The sequence below is a fragment of the Oncorhynchus nerka genome, linkage group LG15, assembly GCF_034236695.1.
Source record: "Oncorhynchus nerka isolate Pitt River linkage group LG15, Oner_Uvic_2.0, whole genome shotgun sequence".
Lineage (NCBI taxonomy): Eukaryota > Metazoa > Chordata > Actinopteri > Salmoniformes > Salmonidae > Oncorhynchus > Oncorhynchus nerka.
The window spans coordinates 4,832,004-4,838,234 of NC_088410.1; the positions used below are offsets into that span (position 1 = coordinate 4,832,004).

General features: G+C 41.8%; 1 long non-coding RNA gene and 1 other non-coding gene across 5 annotated transcripts in view; one reads left to right on the top strand and one right to left on the bottom strand.

Annotated features, from left to right (window-relative positions):
- LOC135560374 (uncharacterized) overlaps positions 1-6,231 on the top strand; it is a 300,103-nt gene that overhangs the window by 253,422 nt on the left and 40,450 nt on the right. The gene's annotated exons all lie outside the window — the stretch shown is intronic.
- On the bottom strand, positions 2,113-2,194 carry trnal-aag (transfer RNA leucine (anticodon AAG)). The gene has a single exon. It is a non-coding gene; the product is annotated as a tRNA-Leu (tRNA).

Below are 6,231 nucleotides of genomic sequence, written 5' to 3' on the forward strand. Positions count from 1 at the left end.
AGTAAATCGATTAAGAATTGAGTGCTTGCGCGTTTACGCGAAGGGGGATTCTGGCAGGGGGGAGCTATTCGGCACAGCACCTGTTTAACTGAAACATTGGAAATTTGACCAACATACAAATACTACTCCAGTCGTTGGTAGCCTTCTGATTTTAGTAGCTCATTTTCTAAAGTTAAGGCAGTTTCTTTGAACCCCGCAAGGTTGGAGTTTGGGCCCCGCTCTAAAATAAAATCCAATATTTCAGCCAGACAGTCATCTCACAAACCGATCGCTGTCCATCGTGTTGAAATAGTGACGTGTCTAATTGGCTGCATGCCTAATTAATCGATGATAGGGTTTCTGGGTATGTATAGCTTTTCTTTAGCTAATGAATAACGGTTTATTGGTAGGCCTCTATTTGGTCGTCATTTTCTCATGTTAGGCCTAACATTTCACGAAGCTACAGATGCTGTCGTAATGCTGCAATTGTTAGACTGCTGCCTGGTGGCAATAATGCCTAATCAGCTACCAATTGATTACATGTTTTAATTAAATAATATACAACTGTCCTGTAGAGGCTACCTGAACCTGCATGACACGGGCCCTCCTCGTGCTCTCTTTCTCTTGAAGACCCAAAGACCCAAACGGCGTTCCATACTCTCCCAGCTGTGCGTAAAACCAGTCTATTAATGTCACATAATACTGTCAGTATGCCCTCAAAACATTAGCTTACTAGGGATTGTTTCATTATTTTGTTATAATTTCATTATCATTATTTATCTATAGCTACAGTGCCCTCAGAATGTATTCATACCCCTTGACTTATTCCACATTTTGTTGTGATACAGCCTGAATTCAAAATGGATTATATATATGTATATAATATATATATTTCTTAATCTACCAATAGGTTCCCTTATTTGCGAGGCATTGGAAAACTTCCCTGGTCTTTGTGGTTGAATCTTGTGTTTGAAATTCACTTCTCGACTGAGGGACCGTACAGATAATTGTACAGTATATCTGGGGTACGGAGATGAGGTCGTCATTTAAAAAATCATGTTCAGAGCCATCGAACATTGCAAAATCAACACTATCATTGCACACAGAGTGAGTCCATGCAACTAATTATGTGACTTGTTAAAAAGCACATGTCTACTCCTGAACTTATTTAGGCTTGCCATAACAAATTAGTTGAATACTTATAAACTCAAGACATTTCAGCTTTTCATTTTTTTTTTTTTTAAACGTTGAAAACATGATTCCACTTTGACATTGTGTGGTAGTGTGTGTATGCAGTGGTGTAATGTACTTTAAGTAAAAATTAAGTAGTTGTTTGGGGGTATCTGTACTTTACCATTTATATTTTTGTCAACTTTTAATTTGACTTCACTTACATTCCTATAAAGACAATAATGTACTTTTTACTCCATACATTTTCCCTGACACCCAAAAGTACTCGTTACATTATGACAGGAAAATGGTCCAAGTCACACACTTATCAAGAGAACATCCCTGGTGATCCGTACTGCCTCTGCTCAGGCGGACTCACTAAACAGAGAACATCCCTGGTGATCCGTACTGCCTCTGCTCAGGCGGACTCACTTAATTTACAGATGAAGTGTTTGTGTTATGTCTGAGTGTTGGAGTGTGACCCTGGCAATCCGTCAATAAAAAAATACAATTGTGCCGTCTGGTTTGCTTATTAATATATTAATTTCAAATGGTTTACCCTTTTTACTTCCGATACTTAAGTACATTTAAAACCAGATACTTTTAGACTTTTACTCAAGTAGTACTTTACTGGGTGACTTTCACTTTTACTTGAGTCATTTTCTATTAAGGTGTCTTTACTTTTACTCAAGTATGCCAATTGAGTACTTTTTCCACCACTGTGTGTACACCAGTGACAAAAAAATCTACATGTCATCAATTTGAACTTCAGTTATTTTTTTTCCTTTATATAACTAGTCAAGCCAAATTCTTATTTTTACAACAAACCCTTGCCAAACCCGGATGTCGCTGGATTAATTGTGCGACACTCTATGGGACCCAATCACAGCCTGGAATAGAACCAGTGCTCGCACTGAGATGCAGTGCCCTTAGACCGTTGCGACGCTCGAGAGCCAAAATATCTGGCAGCGGCGGGATTCGAACCCGCGCCTCCGAAGAGACTGGAGCCTTAATCCAGCGCCTTAGACCGCTCGGCCACGCTACCGATACGTGTCGTTGGGTTAAAGATAATCTATATCCATGAAAACCGGATGTTTCCGTTTTTCTTTTAACCAACTTCGTAGAGGGTGATAGTGTTTTTATGAGGAGTGTGGTAAAAACGTACTGAAATGATTTGTTATGATATTGTTTGACAGAATCCTCTTTGCGTTACCCAATGCAACCAGCAGATGGCGACGTGAGGAGGTCTGCTGTACGGAGAAAGACGCTCTGGGGCTGAACATTGACTTAAAAGAGGTTATCACAGTGAAAGGAGAGGAAGAAGCTGTCAGAATGAAAAAGGAGGAAGAGGAGGCTATCACATTGAAAGAAGAGGAGGATATTACAGTGAAAGAAGAGAATGAAACTTTTAGAGTGAAAGAGGAAGAGGGGATACAGGCTGTCACAGTGGAAGAGGTAGAAGCTTTCAGAATGAAAAAGGAGGAAGAGGAGGCTGTTTCAGTGAAAGACGAACCTTTTGGGTAGGAAGAGGAGACTGTCTCAATAAAATAGAAGGTTGAACCCGTTCTGGGAGTGAAAGAGGAGGAGACAGAAGATCTTATTAACACTGACACACTGTTCATTTATAATACCTGCAACGGGAAATGTATTAATGTATTTAAAAAATACCCTTAGATATTAATTTAGAATCATTTCGATTAGATCTACAAGGACATTTTTATTGATCTGTCAGTATTTTCATTTATAGTTTCCTTTCATGGGTCCTACCAATTATTATTGGATTATTCACCATGGCAACCACTTGTTAATATAAAAAAAACGAAATTTATTTCTCAGTTTGGCTTTTGTGGAGATCAGACTGTTTTCATTTGCAGGGATATCTGTCATCACTCTTTGACCAGAGTGCAGTCTGGTATCCCAGACCTACCAGTCTTAGTCTTTGCTCATCGAACGTTACATACAGTCAAACTGGCTCCCCTTACGAAAAAGCACTATAGCATTCCTATAAGATTCCTATAAGAAACTGCTTTTTTAAAGATTTGTTTTATTTCACCTTTATTTATTAACCTACACATAGAAAACATTTTTTCCCCCACCTTTATTTAACCAGGTAGGCCAGTTGAGAACAAGTTCTCATTTACAACTGCGACCTGGCCAAGATAAAGCAAAGCAGTTCGACACAAACAACAATACAGAGTTACACATGGCATAAACAAGCATACAGTCAATAACACAATATAAGAAACAAAATAAAGTCTATATACAGTGTGTGCAAATGGTGTGAGGAGGTAAGGCAATAAATAGGCCATAGTAGCGAAGTAATTACAATTGAGCAGATTAACACTGGAGTGATAGATGAGCAAATGGTGATGTGCAAGGAGAAATACTGGTGTGCAAAAGAGCAGAAAAGTAAATAAAAACAATATGGGGATGAGGTAGGCAGATTGGGTGGGCTATTTACCGATGGACTATGTACAGCTGCAGCGATCAGTTAGCTGCTCAGATAGCTGATGTTTAAAGTTAGTGAGGGAACTATAAGTCTCCAGCTTCAGCGATTATTGCAATTCGTTCCAGTCATTGGCAGCAGAGAACTGAAAGGAAAGCATAGATTATAGATGACCTGGAGCCAGTGGGTCTGGCGACAAATATGTAGCGAGGGCCAGCCGACGAGGCAATACAGGTCACAGTGGTGGGTGGTATGAGGGGCTTTGGTGACAAAACGGATGACACTGTGATAGACTGCATCCAGTTTGCTGAGTAGAGTATTGGAAGCTATTTTGTGAATGACATCGCCAAAGTCGAGGATCGGTAGGATAGTCAGTTTAACAAAGGTATGTTTGGCGGCGTGAGTGAAGGGGGCTTTGTTGCGAAATACGAAGCCGATTTGGATTGGAGATGTTTAATGTGAGTCTGGAAGGAGAGTTTACAGTCTAGCCAGACACCTAGGTGTTTGTAGTTGTCCCTATATTCTAAGTCAGAACCGTCCAGAGTAGTGATGCTAATCGGGCGGGCGGGTGCTGGCAGCAAACAGTTGAAGAGCATGCATTTAGTTTTACTAGCATTTAAGAGCAGTTGGAGGCCACGGAAGGAGTGTTGTATGGCATTGAAGCTTGTTTGGAGGTTTGTTAACACGGTGTCCAAAGAAGTAGCTGCGGGGGTGCGGAGCTGTTGGCGGGGTTGGGGTAGCCAGGAGGAAAGCATGACCAGCCGTAGATAAATGCTTCTTGAAATTCTCGATTATTGTGGATTTATCAGTGGTGACAGTGTTTCCTAGCCTCAGTGTAGTGGGCAGCTGGGAGGAGGTGTTCTTATTCTCCATGGACTTTACAGTGTCCCAGGAGGAGGTCCTCTTATTCTCCATGGACTTTACAGTGTCCCAGAAGGAGGTGCTCTTATTCTCCATGGACTTTACAGTGTCCCAAAACTTTTTGAAGTTAGAGCTGCAGGATGCAAATTTCTTTTATGAAAAAGCTATCTTTTGTTTTCCTGACTGACTGTGTGTATTGGTTCCTGACTTCCCTGAAAAGTTGCATATCGCCGGGACTATTCAATGCTACTGCAGTCTGCCACAGGGTGTTTTTGTGCTGGTCGAGGGCAGTCAGGTCTGGAGTGAACCAAGGGCTATATCTGTTCTTAGTTTTTTTATTTATTGAAAGGGGCTTATTTAAGATGGTGAGGAAATTACTTTTAAAGAACGACCAGGCACCCTCGACTGACGGGATTTGGTCAATATCCTTCCAGGATACCCGGGCCAAGTCGATTAGAAAGGCCTGCTCGCTGAAGTGTTTTAGGGAGCGTTTGACAGTGATGAAGGGTGGTTGTTTGACTGCGGACCCATAGAGGATGCAGGCAATGAGGCAGTGATCGCTGAGATCCTGATTGAAAACAGCAGAGGTGTATTTAGAGGGCAAGTTGGTCAGGATAATATCTATCAGGGTGTCCATGTTTACAGATTAAGGGTTGTACCTGGTGGGTTCCTTGATAATTTGTGTGAGATTGAGGGCATCTAGTTTAGATTGTAGGACTGCCGGGGTGTGTTAATTAAGCATATCCCAGTTCAGGTCACCTAACAGATCGAACGAACTCTGAAGATAGATGGGGGGCAATCAATTCACATATGGTGTCCAGGGCACAGCTGGGAGCTGAGGGGGGTCGGTTGCAGGCGGCAACAGTGAGAGAATTATTTCTGAAGAGATTCATTTTTAAAATTAGAAGCTCGAACTGTTTGGGACCTGGAAAGTATGACAGAATTCTGCAGACTAACTCCTCCCCCTTTGGTAGTTCGATCTTGATGGAAAATATTGTAGCGTTGGGGACAGAGAATAAAAAGGAGCAGATTTCTGGGCGTGGTAGAATAGATTCAGGGCATAATGTACAGACAGGGGTATGGTGGGGTGCGGGTACAGTGGAGGTAAAACCCAGGCACCAAGTTTACTGTACGGGCTAGTTATGCTGGGTGAGGTCACCGCATGTGTGGGAGGTGGGACAAAGGAGGTATCTGAGGCATGTTGAGTGGGACTAGGGGCTCCGCAGTACACTAAAACAATGATAACTATCCTAAACAACAGTGTACAAGGCATATTGACATTTGAGAGAAACATAAAGCAAGGCATGAAGCAATCACAGGTGTTGATTGGGAGAGCTAGCTGAGACAACAACGGGTAACACGGAACCCAAACCGGCTGCGCGCGTGCACCATCGTACATACATTTTGTACCCCTACACCAAACGCGATCACGACACGCAGGTTAAATTATCAAAACAAACTCTGAACCAATGACATTAATTTGGGAACACAAGTTTGCACTTGCTAGCTAATTTGTCCTGGGATATAAACACAGTTGTTATTTTACCTGAAATGCACAAGGTCATCTACTCCGACAATTAATCCACACATAAACGGCCATCCGAATCGTTTCTAGTCATCTCCTCCTTCCAGGCTTTTTTTTCATCTTTGAACTTTATATGGTGATCCATCTACACTTTCATATTACCACGACGACCGGCAAAACAGTTCATCTTTTCAATCACCACGTGGGTATAACCAATGAGGAGATGGAACGTGGGTACCTGCTTCTATAA